Source organism: Callithrix jacchus, chromosome 10 (genome assembly GCF_049354715.1).
Source record: "Callithrix jacchus isolate 240 chromosome 10, calJac240_pri, whole genome shotgun sequence".
NCBI classification, from domain to species: Eukaryota; Metazoa; Chordata; class Mammalia; order Primates; family Cebidae; genus Callithrix; species Callithrix jacchus.
The window spans coordinates 22,335,837-22,359,951 of record NC_133511.1 but is presented as its reverse complement, the minus strand read 5'-3'; the positions used below and the strand labels follow the sequence as shown (position 1 = coordinate 22,359,951).

General features: G+C 45.9%; 1 protein-coding gene and 1 non-coding gene across 4 annotated transcripts in view; one reads left to right on the top strand and one right to left on the bottom strand.

Annotated features, from left to right (window-relative positions):
• UBASH3B (ubiquitin associated and SH3 domain containing B) overlaps positions 1-24,115 on the bottom strand; it is a 160,284-nt gene that overhangs the window by 78,562 nt on the left and 57,607 nt on the right. The window lies entirely within an intron of this gene.
• LOC118146033 (small nucleolar RNA U13) lies at positions 8,988-9,091 on the top strand. The gene has a single exon (XR_004731502.2). It is a non-coding gene; the product is annotated as a small nucleolar RNA U13 (small nucleolar RNA).

Below are 24,115 nucleotides of genomic sequence, written 5' to 3'. Positions count from 1 at the left end.
CTCAACCCCTTAAGTGCAAATAATTGAAGGTTGTCAAAACATTTAAAATAACTCTGACCCTCGTGTGTACAATAATAATAAGGTGCAGAAAAAGTACTGGCCTCCAAAAAGGGGAAAAGTTCACTTCTGAATGGCTAAAGTAAAAATAAAATGAGTTTATATAAAGTTTGCAAGGAAACAGGAAGTTAGAAAAAACTGTGATAAGGAAAGCCATAAAGAGCAATGGTGACCTAGAAAAGACGGATCTGAAAGTGCAGAGGGAAACGTTTTGACCCAGACGCAGGATCATTTCTCCAGGGCTTTTTCTTTCTTTCTTTCTTTTAAGATACAGCTTAAAAAGTAAGGATTAAACTCGTCATAATTCCATAAGACAAGCACATCTGATGAGGGGGAAAATGATTATTCACTCTACTGGAATTGCTTTAATGAAGCTTTCCTGATGAAAGCTGCATCTTAAAATACTCATCCAGTGATGAGGACTTATTTCAAGATGTAAACCAAGGCGGCTGTTGGAGTGCTGCTTGCTTGTGAAGCACACCACATCTTCAGGATGTCGAGCTAAGCCAGATTGCTCACAAGTGTCCCTCCTAGCTTGCTTTTCTGGACACCCCAGTGGCACACTGGAAGCCACCAACAGCTCGTAAATCTATGAACACCATGCAAGCAAAGACGTAGGGTCAGAGCACAGTGGCTTCAGACCTTGGGCCTCTTCCTTTCCCCTTGGGAATCCCCATCTGCTCAGGCCAAGTCCTTTCCTCTGGCTCAGCCAGAAAGAGCCGAGCTCTTTTCAATGTCTCGCTCTTCTTCGCAGCTGTTGATAATGCCCACACAGCTGATCACCAGGCTACAAGCCCTCTTTCTGTGCTCATGAAAACCAACAGCTTTTGAAGTACAAATCTCAAGAGAGTAGACATTCAATTTTTGCTGGGCGTGGTGGCTCAAGTCTGTAATCCCAGCACTTTGGGAGGTTGAGGCGAGCAGATCACCTGGGGTCAGGAGTTCAAGACTAGCCTGGCCAACAAGGCAAAACCCTGTCTCTACTTAATATACAAAAAATCCGGGTATGGTGGCGCACATCTGTAGTCTCAGCTACTAAGAGGTTGAGGCACAAGAATTGCTTGGGCCCAGGAGGCAAAAGTTACAGTGAGCCGGGATCACACCACAGCACTCCAGCCTGGGCAACCAAGTGAGACTCTATCTCAAAAAAGAAAAAAGAAAGAGAAGAGACATTATATTTTGACTTCCCAAATCTGCTGTATATTCTCTTGTGCATCATTCAAGATACAAGTCCACTGCCATCCTCGAAGATATTCTAGTTCTTTGGTAAGACAAGACACTCCTTCTTCTGAGTTCATACAGTACTATACATACCTCTATCATCATATACTTTTATCATTACAATAAAAATCTGTTGACGTATCCATGGGTCTCTGTAAAGCAAAGACTCCAGGGCTACTCAACACATTTGTGGAATGAATGCATGAATGAAGGCAGCTGAGAATGGAGGATTGTGGGAAGTAGATTTTGTCTGTCAACACCCATTAAGAAACAAAAGCCAAACATGTTGAATGGCAGGGATTACTGATGTGAAACTTGGATATGGGCCAAGCTTTGGCGCGAGGCGCCGAGCCACATAAACAAGCAAACTGGATGGCTGGGATTTGTTTCTAGTGACTTATCGTTGACATACTTGTTGACGTTAAGACTCTCCTTTCCAAAGCCAATAGCTTCATCCAATCACTGCCAGACATCTTTCCCTGAAGAATTTATTAAACTGGACACCAGGGAGCTCCAGAAATAACGGAGCTTGAAGAAAGCACTTTGCATTCATGATGAACTGAATTAAAATTTGACCGGGTTTGAGATGGAGTGAGATGCTAAGGTTAGTCTTCCATAGCAAAGGAGGGAAACATTTTCTGCTGTGTATGAAGCCAACACTCAACCCCTCATGTCCAAAGACCTTTCGCATTTTCTGTTTAGCACAAAGGCTTTGAGTCTTTAAAGAGAGAAAAGCCAATTATATGATCAGTTGGGTGGGGAGACCGCTCTGATATCCCAAAAGGCCTTCAAAACCTTTCTGCTTGGTATTATATAGATATGGTGATGGGTACACCACAACAAGCCAGGAATTTTAATGATTCATTGAGAGAGAGAACAACATTTCACTGGAGGGAAGGATGGCAGGTAGGATTCTGCCGCTATTTGAATGGGAAGAGACATTTTGGAAAACCACAATTTAAAACAAAGCTCATCTTTTTGGGTTTTATGATAACATCTATTGATTAGAATCCAGAACACTGCCGGTCCCTTTGGATAAGCACAGGAAATTCCAGGGGAAACTTTTCTGATAAAGTTGTTGGTTACACAAGTGTCCTCACTTTAAGGTTATTTTTAATTAGCTTGTTAGCTTATGTAATTGAGGGTTGTTGGGGATGGAAAGATGGGTGGTGAAAAGACAAACCATGAGTTCATCTCCATTATAAACACAGGAAATACGTGGTGCTACAATAGGACTTTACAAGTTGTATTTTACAAGTTGCAGGAAATACCATGGAAGAACAGAAGCCCTCCTTAAGGCAAGATGAAGCCCAGAGCAAAATTCCTGTGTCTCCATTAGGAAATAGATACTTACAATGTGCAGAGCCTGGGCAAGAGTGTAAAGAGAGGCCCCCACATACACCAATGTCTAAATGTTTACAAAAAATAAATCAAGCAAACCAATTCATAAATATGCCTTAGCCTCCTACCTTGGCCAATATACTTTCATAACAAGCTGGTTAGAGGGTTCAGACTTCTTGGCATTGTGTGCCAGAGTACAGCAGCCTGGGAAGAGCCAGCAGCTGGCCAGAAGCTATCTCTTCTCCTATGGTCTGCTTCCATCTGCTTTTAGCTCAGACCCTGGCTTCCTTGGGTACCAGGAGGGTCCTCACATGTATGCATATGGGTACCCCAAGAATACATCAAAGTTGTGTCCACAGCCCCACAAACAGAAGCTCTTTTGTTATCCACGGGGCTAGGGCTGTCTGTCTTTGGGAGGCTGGAGATGGGGGGAGAGACCCTGGAAGCAGGTTCCCAGTCGTTTGTGTTCCCAAAATCCAGAGCATTGTGTGTGTGTGTGTGTGTGTGTGTGTGTGTGTGTGTGTGTGTGTTGTCAGGGTGGGAAGCACATAGGCTCCAAGTATGCATGTCTCCTTGGCAGTAAGAACTCTTCACTCTGTACTAAAGAACGTGGCCATGGGAAGACTAGAATGGAGTGCTCTAGGCTAGGATAGGCCTGGGTACAAAAACCACAGCAGTGAGTGCAGCAAGAGAGTAAAACTTTAAACAAACTAGTAGAGCAGTCCCTATCCATGGTTTCACTTTCCAAGGTTTCAGTTGCCAGTGGTCAACTGTGGTCCAAAAATATTAAGAGAAAAGTTGCAGAGATAAACAACCCCACAGGTTTCAAATTGTGCGACGTTCTGAGTAGCGTGATAAATTCTCGAGCCATCCCACTCCATTCCACTAGGGACACGAATCATCCCTTCATCTAGCCTGGATACAGAAGACTATGGATGTAGCAGCGTATCCGCACTGTTTGCACTCTCCGCCTGTTAGTCACTTAGTAGTGGTCCAGGTTATCAGACCAATTGTCCCAGTACTGCAGTGCTTGTGTTCACATCACTGTTATTTTACTTTACAATGGCCCCAAAATGCAAGAGTAGGGACGCTGGCAATTTGCATATCCCAAAAGAGAAGCCGTAAAGTGCTTTAAGTGAAAAGGTGAAAGTTCTCAACTCAATAATGAAAGAAAAAAAATTGCATGAGGAAGTCACTGAGGTCTATGTTAAGAAATCATCTTCCATCTGTGAAATTGTGAAGAAGGAAGAAGAAATTTGTGCTGGTTTTGCTGCCTCACCTCAAAGTGCAACAGTTAATAGCCACAGTGCATGATAATTGTTTAGTTAGGATGGAAAAGGTATTAAATTTGTGAGTGGAAGACATGACCAGAAACAGGATCCGACTGACACAACTGGGTCTGGTGCTATCCGCACTTTCAGGCATCCATTGGGGTTCTTATCCCCGAGGATAAGGAGGGACCACTGCAATAGTAAAATCACATTGTAGAGACTATCAGATTGCAGACATGGCAGAAGCATTAGGGGGTAGAGGTAGTGAGGGTTCCACTATCCGGAAGAGAAAGGAAGGAGGACAAGACAAGGACAGAAGGTGAGTAAGAATCCAGATACTGGCTGGTGTGGTGGCCTGTAATCCAAGCACTTTGGAGGCCAAGGCGGGTAGATCACCTGAGGTCGGGAGTTCAAGACCAGCCTGACCAACATGGTGAAACCCCGTCTTAAAAAAAAGAAATTAAAAAGAAAAGAAAAAAATAAAATAAAATAAAGAATCCAGATACTTGCATCACAGCGGGCTGAGAAGGCAAGCTCAGTTGTGCAGTGACTTGCAGTGTTAGCCCTACAGCTCTGTGAGGGGGGTTGGCTTAGGATGGGCCTCTCTGGGTGTCTGAGGAGGCTGACCTGAAACAGAGATAGTCTAACAACGGTGAGTGGAAAATACCAAGGATGGCATGGAGTTCACCTTGGCCACTGCGTCTCTTAGAGGACACACAGAAAGGCCGGAACCCTCCATAGGTATGCAATTGTTCAAGGATCTGTGTGATGTCACCCACACCCCGTCATGTCTGTGGAAGCCACTTCTTCCACAGCCACTAAGCCATCTGGACTCACTGCAACCTCAGCCTCCTGGGTTCAGGCGATTCTTCTGCCTCAGCCTCCCGAGTAGCTGGGATTACAGGTGTACACCACCATGCCCAGCTAATTTTTGTTTTTTCTGTAGAGATGGGGTTTTGTCATGTTGGCCAGGCTGGTCTTGAACTCCTGACCTTAAGTGATCCACCTGCATCAGCCTCCCAAAGTGTTAGGATTACAGATGTGAGCCACCACGCCAGGCCTTTCTTTATTTTTCTCTTTTTTTCCCCCCTCCCCCTCCCCCGTCCCTCCCCCCACTCCTCCCTCTTCCTCTCCTTCCTTCCTTCCTTCCTTCTCCTTTCTTTCTTTCTCTCTTTCTTTCTTTCTTACATGGTCTTGCTCCATCACCTAGGCTTGAGTGCAGGGGAATGATCACAGTTCACTACAGCCTCGAACTCTCATGCCCAACCGATTCTCCCGGATCAGCCTCCCAAGAAGCTGGGACCTCAGGTATAAAGCTAACTGCCTGTGTAACTTTTAAAATTTTCTGTAGAGATAGGGTCTTGCTATGTTACCAGGCTGGCTTCAAAATCCTGGGCTCAAGTGATTCTCCCACCTGGCCTCCCAAAGTGTTACGGTTACACGCGTGAGCCACTGTGCCCAGAATATTTTAAAGCAAATCCCAGATATCATATCATTTGACTCCAAAATAGTTATAAAGATCTATTTATTTTCCCTAGAGTATTTTAAAACAACCTAGACATTGGCATGAATCTCTAACTGATAAGGACTGTTCTATCTTAAACATGATCCCTTGCCTTTATCATATCTAATATTTATAATCATTCTTTAGTATTACTGAATATCAAATCCACATTCATTTCCCCTGATGGTCTCAAAAATGCCTTTTTTCCAATCAGTGTGTTTGAATCAGGGTCAATCAATGTCCTGACTTCAGCAGGATGGAAAGCCCCAGTGTGTGGCTCAGGCGCCAGGGCCTCTCACATGCCTTCCCCTCAATGAGAACCATGTGGCATCTCAGCTGAACAGGGCCACAAGACCAGAAGTGATGAGCCTTCATCTTCAGGGCTTTCTGGCCTCTGGAGAATGAAGTCTCGGTGAGAACCGCAGGCAGCCGAGCCCCTGTGGCGTTGGAGTACTGACTCTGCAGTCCCAGTCCTAGAGCCACTGTCCAGAGCTTCCCAGTCCTCCAGGATTTAGGTCACTGAGCCACAGTAGATCTGCAATGAAAGTGGGTTCCTGCTCTCTCTGGTACTGCCTCTACTTTTCATGATTTTATGTTTCTAGTTAAAGACCAAAGACAAGCTGCATGGGGTGACAGAAAGAGCCAGAAGCAAGGACAGCAGGCTGAGCACTCTCTCTGTCCCTGTCTGATCGTGTGGCCTTGAGCAAGTCTCTGACCAATCAGTTTCTTTACTTCCAAAGTGAGAGGGAGGGACTTAACAATCCCTAGGACCCTCTAGCTCTGACATTTTATGGCTCTAAGCTCAAAAGCCACCAAATGACCTTTTTTCTGCCACTGTGCTAGATGTTGGAAGCACACAGAGATGTCTCTTCCTAGATGATAGATTGTTTATGGGAGGGGCTGTATCAGATTTGTCATCACCAGGTTCTAGCATGGCACAAAGCCCATTCTAGGCACTCAATAAATGTTGCTGAATGGGGTACCCAATCTAACAACCAAATCTTAAACATCTACAATGAGCCAGACACCACGCGAGGCTGGGGATCACAAAGACCTCCCTGGATCTGTGTGTCCGTGTACTTTAAAAAAGAAATAAAGAATTAAAAAAAGGAAAAAAAAGATCTCCCTGGAGAGTCTAACACTGAAATAGGGAGAATAAAAGTTTGATAATTATAAGAGAGGCCGGGCGTGGTGGCTCATGCCTGTAATCCAAGCACTTTGGAGGCCAAGGCAGGCCGATCACCCGAGGTCGGGAGTTCAAGACCAGTCTGACCAACATGGTGAAACCCTGTCTTAAAAAAAAAAAAAGATAATTATAAGAGAAGTAGCTATGGGTCTTAACAGCTCAGACCTAAGATAAAGAAATTGGACTGGTGGCCCCCAACCATGTCCTGTTCCTCAAGTGTTACCCCGTTAGCTATGCTTCATTCCCAATTCCCCGACCTGCTTTAACAGCAACACCATAAAGAGTGGTCCTAGGACAAAGGAAAGTCAGAAGGATGTCTGTGCCAATTTGTAAAAAGGAGCATCCCCCAACTAGTATCCAGAACCCTTTCCAGGGTCAGCCTGGGGAAGCCCACAGAAACGACGCGGGCAGCTAAATGTCAATTCGCAAAAAGGAGCATCCCCCAACTAGTATCCAGAACCCTTTCCAGGGTCAGCCTGGGGAAGCCCACAGAAACGACGCAGACAGCTAAATGTTCCCCGTGTAAACTCAATGACTCTGCATCCTCCTGAAATCCACCTAGGACAGGCATGCAGAGGCACCGAGAACAACTGCATAGTTTCACCTCAAGATGGGCTAAGGCTGGGTGTGGCAGCTCATGTCTGTAATCCCAGCACCCTGGGAAGCTGAGGCAGGAAGACTGCTTGAGCCCAGCAGTTTGAGACCAGCCTGGGGAACACAGGAGACCTCATCTCTAAAAATGATAATAATAATAAGAAGATGGGCTAAAACTACGGAGCAGGAAAGGGTCCCCAGTGAGGTGGATTTCCTCTAGGTAAAGGCTGGGAACCTTCAGAATGGGGACTGGGCCACTGCTGCTATCCAGCCCAGCTGTGCGGGGAGGGTGAAATGACCGTTCAAAGTCTCTTTGGATGGGAACAAGGATTTCTTGAAATTCACAAAGCTGGCAAGGTTTTGAATCACGGCCCAGAACTGAGTTCTTCATTGCCAAGTCCCCATCTGAGAGAAAACAGCCTCATGCTCTACGTAAGAAACCAGATAAACACACTGCCTCAAGAAAAGACTTCCAGGAAGCATCCCAGCAAAACAAAACCAAATCCCTTTCAAAACAGTAACCAGGTTCAGTGGTGTCGAGACAACAGCCTCCTGTCCCTGTTTCCTGGTGCGCATCTCGGGGACCTCCACGGGGCTTGCTGGGCCTGGTGGTCCACTCCCTATGTGGGGACAGGCGGGTCCTGAAGGATATGTCATTAAAGTGTAATTTTAGAAGTGAAGGCATCTTAGGGATCTTCTAGTCTAGCCCCCCCTCAATTCATAGACAACTTCCTTCCTCCGAGCCTCTCCAGCTACCCTTAGAGAAGGCAGGAAATTCACCACAGTAAGCGAAGACATGATGTCTTTATGGCCAGGATTTTGCAATTCTAGCTAATTACAGCCAACACTGGTTCACTGCTGAGCTGTGATTTGGAGTCTTAAAGCTTCTGTGTGGCTCAGCACATGTGGTGGGAAAAAAGAATGAAAGAACTTTGCAACAGATACCGGGGGAGCACTTGCTGGCACATGTGTGCAGCAGGAGTCCCTGGCAGGATGCAGCTTAAAATCAGACACACATGGCCCCACCAGAGCCTGCGGCTGCCAATTAAGGCTCAGAAGCTTTGAGAGGAAGAGCTGGAGGGGAGGAAAAGTACCCAACAACTTGTTAACAATTAGCAATCTGAGTGCTTTTTAAAAAATAAGTCCTAAGACCCATAAACAAGAGGGAAGTATTTTGCTGAGAAATCATCAAAACAACATTACTCAGAGCATCCCTTCTGCCCCAAAGCTCAAAACGGTTGATGAATGTGAAATTACTTATTACTTTCCCACATGGGAGTCAGGGAAGACAGTATTGTCCCTAATTTACAGGGCAGGGAGACAAAGTCATAGCAAAGTTTCTGCTTTCCTTTATTTCACTCTGGAAGGAATAACTGGACTAGCTAGAAATCCCCTAACGAGTATGACTTTTTATATCTCAAAGACCTTGTTGATAATCCTACAAGTAAAAGGGAAAACAGGAAGAATCTATAATCTTATTTGCTCATAGTTGCATAAAGAAATGCTGGGGATGGGCAGTGGCCCACACCTGTAATCCCAGCACTTTGGGAGGCTAAGGTGGGTGGATCACTTGAGGTCAGGAGTTCAAGACCAGCCTGGTCAACATGGTAAAACCCCATCTCTACTAAAAATACAAAAATTAGCCGGAAGTGGTGGTGCACGCCTATATTATTCGGGAGGCTGAGACATGAGAATCGCTTGAACCTGGGAGGCAGAGGTTGCAGTGAGCTGAAATCGCACCACTGCACTCCAGTCTGGGCAATAGAGCGAGACTCAATCTCAAAAAAAAAGAAAAAAGTAATGCCGGAAGGTGATCCTTTTATAGTTCACAAGCATAATGACTGGGTGTTCATATGCTTGTTTGAGATGTGCCACCCTCAAACCTTGTTTCAATGTTGGCATATTACCCATCTGACATGAAAAGAAAAAAAGGAAATGCTGGAATGATACCCAAGACACTAATTAAGAATGGTTTCTTGTGGCAGGGATGGGGACAACAGGGCGGATGAGCACAGAGGGAAGAGCAAACCTGTGTGTCACCCTTCCTATCATTTTGTTCTTTGAACTATGAGCATGTTACCTGTTAAATAATAAAATGAAGTGCAAATACATTCTACAGGAAAATGAAACAAGCAGTGGAGACCCACTTTTCCTCCAGAGTAGGCTGTGTTTGCAGAGAATCCAGTACACACACTCCTCTAACATTGTCTAAAGATGAGCTATGGAGAGGGAGCCTGATAGCGCTCCTGCACCGACAGAACAAGGGGAGACCAGACACTCAAAGGGCTCTTCTCAGGGGTACCCTGAATGTCGTGGGCAGAATCAGCACCATATTTTCCAAACCCTTGCCCCTCTGACCATGGCTGATGTTGAGCCCTCTCTGAAATGGTAGATACCTTACACTCACATTTAACAGGGGTAAGGGACAAGTCAGTGAGTTTGTTTCTTTTTCTTTCTTTTTTTGTTTGTTTATGGTGCTATGCTCATCACAGCAACCAGAGTAATTTATTAAAATACAAATTTGAGGCCGGGTGCAGTGGCGCACACCTGTAACCCCAGTACTTTGGGAGGCCGAGGCGGGTGGATCATCTGAGGTCAGGAGTTCGAGATCAGCCTGGCCAACATGGTGAAACCCTGTCTCTACTAAAAATATAAAAATTAGCAGGGTATGGTGGCGGGTGCCTATAATCCCAGCTACTAGGGAGGCTGAGGCAGGAGAATTGCTTGAACCCAGGAGGCGGAGACTGCAATGAGCTGAGATGGCACCACTGCACTCCACCCTGGGTGACAGAGTGAGACTCTGTCTCAAAAAATAAATAAATGAAATAAATACAAATTTGAGCCTGTTCTTCAAACACTCCCAGTGAGTCCCAAGTGCCTTTCCTCCAGACAAAGTCCACATCCCTTGGCATGGTGCTTACAATTCTTAGGATCTTAGGATGGCGCTTACTGGACTCTCCACTTCACCTCCCACTTCCTTTTCATGAAGCACATTCTCCACTTTCTGTCATTTCCTGCACATGCTGGAGTTGTCACGCCTCTGTGGCCCTGTGTGTGCTGTTGCCTCTCTCTGGAATGCGTTTCCCTTTCCCCCATCTGGTGAATTGCTAATGATACTTTATCAAATGCTACTACCTCCTCTAAGAAGCCAGCTCAGGCCTGGCCCAGCGCATCCATGGCACACAGCTGGCCTCTCCTCTCTGTCCCCACAGCCCCTCTGAGAGTTCCTCTATTACAGCATTTCCCATGTCACACAGCAACTTTACACAGAAATGGTCTGTTTCCAAGCCCGTCTCCAAGTAAATTGTCACCTCCCGCAAGGTGGGCCCCTGGTGGTTGCCTCTATGCCACAGTGGTGGACCCAGAATATGAGGTTTGTCAGACAACAGAGAAGCGAGCCTTGCGCCGCTCCTTCTAGGTGCCTGCCCCACTTCTAAGCACTCCACACATAATAACTCATCTGCTTCTCCCCAAAACCTGAAGAAGTAGGTTCTAGTGTCATCATGATCTTAAAGGTGAGTACACCGAGGCACAGTAACACCAATTACAAAGCTAGTAAGCGGCAAAGCCAGATCTGGAATCTAGGAAGTCTCAGGCTCTTAACTACTATGTAGCAATATCTACCAATAGACAAATGAATGAAATAACCAGAAACCAAACTCCCATTCCTAAGACAAAGGTCCTCCAGGTTCCAATTTCTAAACTCCGAAGAAGAGCTGCCACACTGGGAATCTGGGATGAGGGGACCACCCACCAAAGTCCATGTAAACATTCCAACACCGGGAGCTCCCAGTGACACAGAGCCAGCTAGGACAAAAGAGCCCTGCTCTCAAGTTCCTTCTACACTCTGACATCCTCTCACCCAGAAGCACCAGAAAATCCACTCAAAGTTTCCCATAGTCACCCCCAGGGCCACCCTGCCTTCTTCCTATTACAATGGAACTTGAGATTTTTGAGGTTTCTTCATGATGATCTAGCTCCAAAACACAATGCACATGGAAAGAGGAAAGGTTTACCACTAACTCCCTAAGCCAGCGGCTGGTGGTTTCTACCCTGCGCTGTTTGGAACTCTTTCTTGGAACTGGGCTGAAACATTCCTTGGATGTCCCTGCCCGCCACTGTTGCCTGATGGGCCCAGATAACTGACAAGGATGGATACTTTGAGACTCTTGCCTGGGGCCTGCCTTTCCACTACCTTCTCCACATCTGCTTAGAGCTGCTCCCAGGGAAGAACAGATGAATCTGGCCTTACACTGGTGAGCAAAGCAGAGTATGAGAAGAAACCAACACCCCCGGGGCAACAGATAGATGGGAGAATGCATCTCCAAGAGGGATCACAGTGGAAATAAAATCAGGTTTGGAGACAAAGGCTTTAGGCTAGAGACTTGGCTCTACCATTCAGTCACTTAGAGAGTTAGAATAGGTTCTTTACCATATCTGAGTCACATCTGCAAAGGCTTCCTCATGTTGTGACGAAGAAATGAAATACTGTATACAGAAGGGCTTTGTAATCTAAACAGTGGTTTCCAAGCCTGGTTAATTGTCAGAATTGACAAAGGAAATTTTTGTTGTTGTTGCTTAAATTTCAGATTTCTGATCCTCAAGCCTACTGAATTACAATCTCCAGGAGGAGCCCAGGAATCTGTATTTTCAGAAACTTGGTGGGAGCTTCTGAAGCATAACCACATTTCTAAAGCTCTGTGCAAAGGTTGGCAGTATTATAGCCCTGTCGTGAAAGGAATACCGGTCTCAATATTATGCTTAAAGGGTAACTCCTAGAGCTGTCAGACTTGCAAGTGAAGAATTTCTAAGGAATGTGACCTCACTATGGATATTCAGAAAAGAAGCCCGATTCTCTACCAAATTGGAGCTTAGGGACCAAGGAACTCAGGAAGGGCAGTTCTCCTTGGATATCTAAATGGTTCCATCTGCCACTGAGCATTCTCTTAGACAAAGCACAGTCTCAAAATATCCAGAGACACACAGCCATTTCCTATCTCTCTCACTAGCCGGCAGAAGCAGAACCAGAAACTAGATGTTGCAAGTTAGAAATGGACCCCTGCAACAAAAGACAAGCATCAAGTGTTTGAGGCCTTGATGCTCCAGGAGCCCGTGTACTTGGGCTTCTGGAGAACAGGGGAGAACCAGGCCACCTATCAGTAATTAAAAGAGGCAAAATGTTTAAGTGAAAGTCTTGCAAGACCAGGAAGCAAGAGAGTATGAGGGCGGAGCTCTAGGTCCCCGTGGGCCATCCACCAAGAGCTGCTTTCAGCTGGTCACTACCCTCACTGTGCCTCTGTCTTCATCTGTAAAATGTGAAACAACTTGTCTACTGCAGGAAGCTTTGTGAGCTTCCAACAAAATAACAGATGCGAAAGGTTGCGGGGGCCCTGGGAGAGAGGGCGAATACAATGTGATGTCTTTATTCTTCAAACGTATGATGACTAATGCATTATACCACAGATATGAACATTCTTCAAAGAATTTAAAAGTCCCTACACTGGTTCATCCAATAAACGGTATCTTTTGTGAATGTCATTCTTTGACTCCTCAAGAAAAAGAAGCCTCCCTCTCCTAAGAGGCATCCCCAAAGAACAGAGTAACATGTTTCTAAATTTCACCCAATGGCAGTGAAATGCATTAACAGATTTGCCGATGAGTTACTAAGCCTAAGAGGTTATGTTAGGAGACTTGGGAAAGAAGGGTTAAAAGTGAGCAACCTCACTAGAGTAAAAAGGAAAGATCCTGGAAGGCTTTTGGAAACCACTAAGTAACAAATGTAGCTCCCACCTCCCACCCACGCATCACTGGAAATAACTTTAAATAATGCATCGGAGAATGTCTGCAGAACAGGCAGTCTGGATTAAGGACTTTCAAAGGGATGGTGTTTGAACAAGGATTCTTTCAGGGAAACCATCTTGAGAATTACTGAACTCTCAGGCAAGCTCATTCTGACAAATATCCTTAAGCAAGCTTTGAGCTAGAGCTGAAATCCTGGTATGGTAAATATCATCATATGGGAAAGCAATTTATAGCAAAAAAGATGTAGTGGTCCTCCCACCGCATTCCCACTCCCACCCCCTGTAGTGTTGTGGAAGATTTGCTTACTCTAAGTGAACAGAATTCCATAAAGAGCTTGGCTGGTCATTCAAATAACTGTTGTAGAAAGTAACAGTCATTCATTCTTCTAACAAATATAAAGTGAACATCTACCATGTGTCAGACATTTTTTTTGTTTTTTGGTATTTGTAGTAGAGACAGGAAGTTTTTCACCATGTTGGTCAGGCTGGTCTCAACCTTCTGACCTCATGATCCACCCGCCTTGGCCTCCCAAAGTGCTGGGATTAAAGGCATGAGCCATGGTGCCCGGCCATGTCCGACATTTTTCTAGCCTCAGATACAGTAGAGAAAAAAATATACAAAGATTTTTGATCTCATGCAGTTTATAATCTAGGGAAGGGGACAGGCAATAAATAAATACATGTGCCTTATAATAAGTGTTTTGGAAAAAAACAGGCAGGGAAGGGTAGGAAGGGATTCCTATTTTGCACAGAAAGATCAGATAAAGGTAATGAATGAGTCAGGGAGGGAAAGCCCTGTGGATAGCTGTGTGAAGAGCCTTCCTGGCAGAGCAAGCACAAAGGCCCGAGGCAGTGGTGTGTGTAGGGTATTCAAGGAACAAAGAATAGACCATGTGGCTTCAATTGCATGGGCAAGGAGGAGGGTGCTAGGAAACAGATTCAGAGAGGTAGCAAGGGAACACCCTAGAGACATCAAGGCTTTAGATTTTACTTTGTCATATATATACAGGATGTTGGGGCATTCTGAGCAGTGAAGTGATTCACTTACACTTGGAAAGGATCTCCAGCCATTCTGATGAGAAGAGACTATAGGAAAGCAAAAGCCAAGACAGCGAGGCCAGACAACTGCAATAATACAAGCAAGAGAGAATGCCAGGGATTTGGACCTGGGGAAGCAGCGAATGGACTGGACGAGAGAAAAAGTGAGGCGCTGAGGATGACTCCAGGGGGTTAGAATGAACATCTGGAAGAAAGAGTTATCCTGCTTGGAGATGACAAGACTGTGGGAGGACCCATTCCATAGGAGATGCTGAGTAGGGAGTTTGGGAAATGGGCAAGAGGGCTGGGCGGGGGATGTAAATGCAGGGGTTGTCAGCATATGGGTAGTATGTAAAGCCAGGATTTTGGAGGAGGCTACCATGGAGGTGAGTTTAGACAAAGAAGAGAAGGGGCCCATGGTTTTCAGCCAAGGGTTCTCCAACATTTATAGGTGAGGAGATGAGGAAGCCAGAAAAGGAGTCGGAGCAGAAGCAGGCATTGGAGTAGAAGGACCAAGAGAGAAGAGGCTGGAAGCCAAGGGTCTTCAAGGAAGCATCGAGAGAGGACTGATCGCCTGCATCAACACTGCTGATGGAAGATGGAGTTGCTCACAGTATATGACAATACTGTAGCCATTAGTGACCTGGATGAAAGCAGCTTTGGTGGGCAGTGTGACAAAAACCTGATTGAAATAAGTTTAAGAGAAAGGAGGAGGACAGGAAGAGGGAAAAGTCAGTATAGACAACTTGAGACGTGTTATTGTTAAAAAATCTTCTTGCAAAACAAGTTAGGTTTTGCAAGAAGAGAAACAGATGAAATGATCTTTCAGACCACTAAGGCTGATTATTACTACCTTTACTGGGAGTCTCCTTGACCTATGTGATGGGATACACAGAGGCCTGGTTCTGATGAACTCATGATGTGATCCACAGGTTTTCCCTCTCAGAGACTTACTTTAAGGAGGATGAAAGGGAAAGACAAGGAGAGAGTAATAAAAGAAGGGGACAAGAAAAATTCTAAGAAAGACTTTTAAAGGGTTTCAAGCTGTGTTAAGTTTCCTAAACCATTTATTTTCCATTGCAGACATCACGGCTGGGCCTGGTGGCTCACGCCTGTAATCCCAGCACTTTGGAGGCTGAGACAGGTGGATCACCTGAGGTCAGGAGTTCAAGACCAGCCTGACCAACATGGTGAAACCCCATCTTTGAAAAAAAAAAAAAAAATCACTAACATAACTCCCAAATTTCCTGGGTAAATTTAGCACAGAAGTAAAATTTTGAGCACTGGTGGACAACCGTAGGTATCCAAACCAATCACCTGATGAGGAAATTGAAGCTCAGAGAAGGGAATTGACTTCCAGGTACTCCCAGTTATTAGCCATGTGGTCTTAGGCAAGTTACTTTTAACCTCAGTGTGTTCATCCATCTGTAAAACAGGTAGTGGCAAGAATACCCATCACCAATCTAAGATAATCATTCTTAGATTGGTAGAACAGCAGCTAGCACATGGTAATGCTCAATAAATGTTATTTATTTATTTATTTATTTATTTATTTTGAGAGAGGGTCTCACTCTGTCGCCCAGGCTGGAGTGCAGTGGATCAATCATGGCTCACTGTATCCCCAACCTCCTGAGGTCAGGTGGTCCTCCGTCCTCAGCCTCCCAGGCTGATGGGAGGCATGTAGCACAACGCCCAGCTAATTTTTTGTATTTTTGGTAGAGATGATGTTTCTCCATGTTGACCATGCTGTCTTATTTTTTAATCCTATTGCCCAAGTCGCATGGAGGAACTGTGTCAGATTGGAGTAGAAATCTCCCTCCCTCCTCAAAACACATACATGCACCATGAGTTAGCTTTTAATTTCTGACCCTCTAATACCCCTTTTCTGGGGCTCCAATCAAAAAGACTTTCTTTATTCCATACTATTAATATAAAAAGTACTCCTATTGAGGGCCTGCTGGGTGCAAGGTTTTCTTTTTTTTTTTTTTTTTTGAGACGGAGTTTCGCTCTTGTTACCCAGACTGGAGTGCAATGACATGATCTCGGCTCACGCAATGTTTTCTTTTATATATGTCATCATACTTAATCCGTGCACAATCCTAACTATCCCATTTCCCCCTCTAAATGTCCCATTTGATGGCTCAAGAAGCCAGTGCTCAAAGGTTAAATAACTTGCCCAAGGTCACACTGCTCAAGATGGCAGATTCAAACCTGGAGACTCTAAATCCTGTCACAAGTCTGCCCAATAGTAAAACGTTAGTACATGATACCATGCACTGTCTTAGTGACTGGCAAGGAATCTGAGGCTCTAGGGCTCTATGTTAGGTAGTTTTAGAGCAAGAAATGCTCCATCGGAATCATATTTTAAACACTAGACTAGGTAGGTAGGCATCCACTTTCTTGGATGTATTTAAAACTTGGGTGAGGCTGGGCATGGTGGCTCACAGCTGTAATCCCAGCACTTTGGGAGGCTGAGCCGGGAGGATCACTTGAGATCAGGAGTTCGAGACCTGCCTGGCCAACATGGTGAAACGTCAAGTCTACTAAAAATGCAAAAATTAGCTGAATGTAGTAGTGTATGCCCACTTGGGAGGCTAAAACATACTAAAACATTAGCACACAATGCCATACACTGTCTTAGTGACTTGCAATCTACTTGGGAGGCTGAGGCAGGAGAATCGCTTGAACCCAGGAGGCGAAGGTTGCAGTGAGCTGAGATCGTGTCACTGTACTGCAGTCTGGGTGACAGAGTGAGACTTGTCTCAAAAAAAAAAAAAAGAAAGAAAGAAAGAAAAGAAACTTGGGTGAGAAATCCATGTACAGTTGAATTCATTCTCACCAGGCAAGGGCTGGCCTACTGTCATGGGGGTTGGGGAACAGTAGGGGAAGGGAACAGGAAGTCATTTGCTGGTGGTTGACCAGGCCCCCGTGACTTCTCAGAGTTGCAGAACTGCCACCAACCGTTCCTGGAGAACAAGAGAAACTTGGGGTCAGCCTGAAGACACCTGTGGTAATATCACGGGGTAGAGCAGTGGAAAAAATACACTCTCGAAGGGACTGTTTTCTCCCTTTGCTGAACACGGGGTGCCAGAGAGACTAATTATAGCCACTGAGGGCAATTGACATTTACAAGTATCTGTGCTGTGTGCAGTGCTTCTCCCTCTATTGATCTGTGGCCACAGCCACACCTAATGTGTGTTGTGGAGGCCACACAATCCAGGCAGCCAGCCTGGGTGTGGCAAGGACATCCCCCTCCCTACCCCTTCTTACTGCCAGGAAATCTCTCACACTACTGGTCTGCTATATTCTGATGTGATTATCTCCTGGGACTGCAGGGTAGGATCACTTCCCCAGAGGCAGATAGGGAACCTGGCCCTTCCGCTATCAGTCAGTCTAGGAAGTGGCAGTTCTGAGGACAGGCAGTGAGCATTTGGAAGGAAGGCCCTAGGTGGGAGAAGAAGAGAGAATCTCCGTGTCTCTGGGCCTTCTTTCTTATGCTAGTACTCCCGGGAGTCTGGCAAAACTTGAGGACTTTTCTGGGAACTGGAGGAGAGAGGTCTCTGTCACATAGTGATAGCTTTGAGGGAACCCTCTGAGAATGGGCTGGTCCTAAGCACAGTCCTGATCCTGAGCTGCTAGTAAAGTCTCGTTCAGTTTGTTACACCTTGGCCTCAGCTGTGCTATGGGAAATTAAGGTATCAATCTGTGTGAATACATGAACGAGACAGGAGAAGGGGAGATGAGGATATAACCACCGTGATTCTATCTACGATCTCCAAATTATGAGGCTAATGGAGCCGTGGCTAACAGCTTCCACCAGGAGGAAAGGCGATGCTTCTGTCTCTCTCTTCCTTCCAGCAAACCTTTCTGGGGCTCCCCTCTTTAGCCTGGTGTGATGTTCGAGATTCAGAAAACTAAACTGGACTCCTCAGACAGGAATTTGACAGAACTGGGTGATACTGTGGTTGCATTACCTGCCCTCAGGTGAAGAGAGGACATGTCTGTAACCCAAACCTCCTTACAGAGCAGTGCAGACTGAAAGCTCTGAGCATGGCCTCCCACAGGCAAACTTGCCTCAGAAGGTGAAAGGACATCCTGATGTCCCAAGACTCCAGGTCAACAGCGACTCCCCACGCAAGAGGCCATGCAAGGGATACTACAGTGGCAGAGATGCAAAGCTACTCGTGGCGCATGTGTGTGTTTTTTGGAGGGAGGGATAAGGTAGAATACTCTTTCTACTCTAATCTGACAAAATTCCTCCATGTGATTTGGGCAATAGTAATGAAAAATAACCCAGCCTGGGCAACATGGTGAAACACCGTCTCTACTAAAAATACAAAACATTAGCTGAGCATCATGCTACATGCCTGTACTCCCAGCAACCTGGAAGGCTGAGGCAGAAGGCTGGGGCTGCAGTGAGCCATGACTGAGCCACTGCACTCCAGCCTGGGAAACAGAGTGAGACCCTGTCTCAGAGCTCTACTCTGCAGCCGACATCCCCCTTCCTCTCGGGGTTCTCACCAACCCTAGCTTGCTGTTACTACCATGCAATTTTTCTACCCCACAGAGGGACATTGCATCATGATAGGGAAATTCTATCTCCCCGTCCTCTCTCCACAGTCCCCACTGCCTCTAATCTACTACTGGAAAGAGAGGGCCGAAACAAGGACAAGAAGGCAAGAAAGCATTTGAATCTCCTGTGTTTCTGGAGCATTTTCAAAAGAGAGGAAAATGTAATTTTGATACAATTCAAGGGGTTGAACACCATGACCCTCTAGTCCTTGGGGGAGGGATGCTGCCTCTGTCAGCAAATAGTCACAAAGCCGGGGGGGCCACGGTGGAGGCTGGAGACCTCTCCCTTTGTGGTTTACAGAGCCTGGCAATGGCTGGGAAGCCATATGTTGTGTTCTGAGACTCAAGCATAAACTTCTGCTGGGGATGTTTGGATTTTGGTTTAATTATCCCCTGTTTTGAGGGAGAAAAAGGGGTGTGTGTCTGTGTGTGCTTTGAAGGAAGTAGGGGAACAGATGGGTGGAAAGAACAGAAAGAGGAGGAGAGGGGCTGTCATTACTACGGACTTTCGGATCCGCGTTTCTCCAGCAGTTTCCGCCGTCTCTCTGGTGATAGATTGGGTAAATGGCCCTAAAAGATGATAGCGATGCCGAAGCTACAGCAGCCACGGAGGTTCTATTGATTCAGAGGCTTTCTGGATGGTCCCTGCCACAGCATGTACATTACCTCATTCTTAACAGACACTGACAGCAGTGCTATGACTGTTCTGAAGGAGGCAACTTCCCCTTGATGGCAGCGATGCAAGGTCTGTGCAGACCATGAGGTCCCACCTCAACCGCCAATCAATAATAAGACATGACATTTCTTAAGTGTTATTTAAATGCCAAGCACTGTGTAAGCATTTAACATCTATTTCATTTAGTCTTCAGAACAACTCTATGATGTAGGTACTATCATCGCACTCACTTTACAGATGAGCAAAGGGGAAGGTAAATATTTTGTACAAGGTTTAATGAGTGGGTCCCAGGCTCAGAAACAGGCTTTCCAGGCACCTCTGTTCTTCCCCACCATCCTACCCTGCCTTCTCATCATCAGCTGATACCGTTTCACTCTGTGCAAAGATGGAAGGAGGGAGCACATTTGTTAAATGTTCAAGCTTAATTCTCCCCATCATTAGTATCTTCAGTTTTACGGATGAGGAAACTGAGGGTCACAAGTTGTGAAGCAATCTGTCCAAAGTCACACGACTGATAAGCAGCACAACCAGGAGTCAGAGCCAGGACTGAGTTCAATCCTTCACTCTCTCCATTTTACCCCACTCTCTGTGGGCCAAATTCCTGGAAAAAGAAATCCGCCTCTCACTTGCGTCAGATTTTAAAGTAAAGGCGGAAGAGGAAGTTCAGAAGGTTTTCTTCTTCAGTGTCCCTGAAATATGAGATTTTGAAAAAGGCTTGACCCCAAAGGCCAATAGGTAGCAATTTCAGGAAGGCAGATTTAGAGAGAATTGGATGGCCCTGTAAGGTGGTGAGCTCCCCAAGAATGGAGGAGTTCAAGCACAGTCTTGATGACTGTGGCAACTCTGTAGACAGCAATTGCTGTTTTGGCTATCCAGTACTAAGTACTCTTCTTATTTAGGGGAATCCCAATATAAGCGAAAGGGGGAGCCCCGCTAAACAAGCTGATGGGGCAGATGTTCTCTCTTTCAGCTTCGTGACAGATAATGCCCAGGCATACAACTTAAACTAAACCAGTCAACTTCTCCCGTTAAAGACTTAGGAACCTGGCCCGCTGCGTTGGCTCACACCTGTAATCCCAGCACTTTGTGAGGCCGAGGTGGGTGGATCACTTGAGGTCAGGAGTTTGAGACCATCTGGCCAACATGGTGAAACTCCATCTCTACTAAAAATACAAAAATTAGCCGGCTGTGGTAGAGTGCCTGTAGTCCCAGCTACTTGGAGGCTGAGGCAGAAGAATCACTTAAACCTGGGAGGCAGAGGTTACAGTGAGCCGAGATCGTGCCATTGCACTACAGCCTGGGCGACAGAGCGAGATTCGATCGCAAAAAAAACTTTGGAACCTACAGTGACCAAGAGTGCAGGGGTCATGGCAAGTGTCAGCAGTGTCCTTGACTCCTGTCTGTTTCCAGAGTCTGATTATCCAGGCTCCTGACCAGTTCCTGTCTGTTTCCAGAGTCTGTTATCCAGGCTCCTGACCAGCTACCTAAAATCGTTTCCTTAAGTTAGCGAGAGGTGTTTTCTGACCTGGATGGAAACATCTGATAGAAGGCTGGACTGGATTAGGTCACAAAGCTGGCTGCATATCTGAATTACTGGTGGAGTTCAGTAAAAATGCAGATTCCCATGTTCCCCAAGACCTACTAGATCAGAATGCTTAGGGCTGACCCTGAACATCTGTATTTTTTAAAGCTCTTCAGGTTACTGTGACATGGCCAGATTTGGGAGTGGCTGAGATAAATAAACTATAAGGCCTCCAAAATAAAATACTATGATTAAAAAAAAAAAAAAAACAGAAAACTCTTACCAAGAATTTGCCCATGGCTCTCAGAAAAATGCAAGATCCCTATAGTTTCTTCATATTTGCTAACATAAAGCTTATCTTTTTGGACATGTCACATACACTCTTAAGAGGCTAAAGCTATGACATATCTTCCATTTCCATAGCATATTCCTTCCCAAGGCCTTTTGCATCTACAGATCTTTTCTTTTTCTTTTTTTTTTTTTTTTGAGATGGAGTCTTACTCTGTCACCCAGGCTGGAGTGCAGTGGCACAACCTCGGCTCACTGCAACCTCCACTTCCTGGGTTCAAGTGATTCTCTTGCCTCAGCCTCCTGAGTAGCTGGGACTACGGGTGCACACCACCACACCCACCTAATTTTTTGTATTTTTAGCAGAGATGAGGTTTCACCATGTTGGCCAGGATGGTCTCAATCCCCTGACCTTGTGATTCACCTGCCTCGGCCTCCCAAAGGACTGGAATGACACGCATGAGCCTCCGTGCTTGGCGTACAGATCTATCATCACAGCTGATGTAACTTCCTACCTTCCTCAGGTGGGTGAGATCCGTGTTGTCATGTGCATTTGTCTGATGCCACAGAGTCAGCTGATCACATGGCATTTTACTTTCCAAACCAAGGCCTCTGTTTGTCACGTAGCTGTTCTTGGGATCTACAGTGCACCTCCTATGTGCCCTAAAGAGAGTTTCATCCCATATGAGCCTCAATTTCCCTGTTTGAAAATGAGGAACACTAATACCAAGCTACTTTGTCTAGTCTCGAGCATAAGAAAGACAAACACAGGCTAAAAGATTGGCACATCAGTCTCCAACTTGTAGTCACAAAGGCTCAGAAAGTAGGCCTCTCAGAGAAGAAAGTTGAGGCCAGGTGTGGTGGCTCATGTAATCCCCGCTCTTTGGGAGGCTCAGGCAGGTGGATCACCTGAGGTCAGGAGTTTGAGACCAGCCCGGCCAACATGGTGAAACCCCATCTCTACTAAAAGTAAAAAATCAGCCATGCAAGATGGCACATGCCTGTAATCCCAGCTACTCAGGAGGCTGAGACAGAAGAATTGCTTGAACCCAGGAGGCGAAGGTTGCAGTGAGCTGAGATTGTGCCACTGCATTCCAACCTGGGTGAAGAGCAAGATCCATCTCAAAAAAACAAAAAACAGAGAAGAAAGATGAAGGTCCATTCAGCTTGCTAGGGCTCAGCTCAGAAATGTACATCACCGTACCACTATTGCTCATTCATCCGGGAGCAAAATCCCTACTTCTTCTGCAAACTTGACTTCTGTTAAGAAGGTGCACTTGGTAGTGGAGTTCTATAAGCTTCAAGGTGTTTGCTTTTGTTTTTATAATGCCATGGGTATGATGGTACCTGTGAAACCCATGGAGTTCTCCTCTTGCCTCCCAGCTAGTCAGGGCTGTTGGGTACTTTCTAGTGTAGAAATTCTTTAGCTTCCCTTTGTGGCCCTTCTGGTGCTCCACAAGAATGCAGAATGTAAGGGAAAAAGAGCGAGTACCAATGGGACCCTGGCCTGTGCCCAACTATTACTCAGGGCCAAGACGGAAGGAAGCGTGAGAGCCCCTGGGTCCACTGGGGCTGCTGAGAAAAGCCCCTCTCGTGTGTCGTGCCTCCTCCGCAAGGAAGCATCCAAGTCCACCCCGAGCGTGTATCCACCCAAGCAGCTCCTCAGGAAAGTCAGCAGACCTCCCACCTCCTCATCCTGGAGCTTCATGTCAGCTACCACCCTCCAGAGGACTTTGAGGACAATTTGGCCATCTGGTTTCTGTACAATCTGCATCCGTATAGTGCTCATAAACTTATCTTCCAGCTCGTTCAAAATGTACACAGCTGAATTCTACTGCTGACTTTGGCACTTGCTCCTGGTATCTGAGAACAGATTCAATTAAAAAGGAAATAACAGATGCTGCAAATCACTCCCTCGTTTTCAGAGAAGTTCCCCCACCCCCAATGCCCTGAATTACTTGATGATGAACAGCAATGCAGTAAAAAAAAAAATACAGCTGGCATGACAACTTCCAACTTGGCTTCAAACCAAGGGGAAGCTTCGGGCTCTCCTTTCTAGGTGGTCTTTGTGCCCGGCACATTCCTTTGTTTGGTATGGGTATTATTGGGTAGAGAACTTGGCTGGAGGTAAAGGGATAGAAAAAATGAACCCTGGGGTTTTTAGCCTTAAGATTCTTTGCTATTACTCACTCGTCCTCACAGTATCTTTGTGAGGGGATGTATGTGGTCAATGGGACATTGAACGCAGGATTAGTATTCCCATTTCAGAGGGAGAAAAATGAAGGCCCAAGAGAGCAGGTGATTTGCAAACTTCAGCACAGGAAATTGGTTCTATCGGGAAACCTGAATTCTTTTTCCATGTACACCTGTGCCAGTTACACAGCAAGAGGTGGTAATGAGGCCAACACCAGACTGAAGTGCCCAGGGGCATGATCAGAAGACTTAGAGGCATACGGACTCCTGACACGTGTCCTCGAAAGGCACCTAAAGGCTGCCAGTGCCCAGCCTTCCTCGGCTCCTGCCCTGTGCTCAGTTTCACTCTGCCTGAGTCTTGTGAGCCTCCCTTGGACATAACAATGTATCGTTATTGATGACTTGTGATGGGTCCCACCTGGCTGGAGAGTGAGGCAAGGAAAAATGGAAGGAAGAAACTGCATTTTGAATAGGATCTAATTACCTATCCTCTCTTTCCCTAAGCACTAAAATGATTACAAATTCCAAGGTTTGGACAGGAGATGGGGAAACCCCAAAAATATCTGCTACAGAGATTTTGGGAGCCTGCGAGTCCAAGATTGGGAGCTCCCTTGCCAGAGTGTATAAAGAGGAAGGGTGGGGCTCCCTTCTGGGGAATTAACTGAGGAGATTCTGCCTGGACACTGAAGCCCAAAGTCAGGAGAGCCCAGACTTCCTTCCATGAATCTCGCTTCCAACAGTCCTCAGAGAATAGGGCTCCCACACTTCCTAACCCCATGAATTTGCTGAGACCTTATTTTCTGAAACAAGAGTCAAGACCAATGTTTTGTCTATGGCCTGTCAATGAAAAG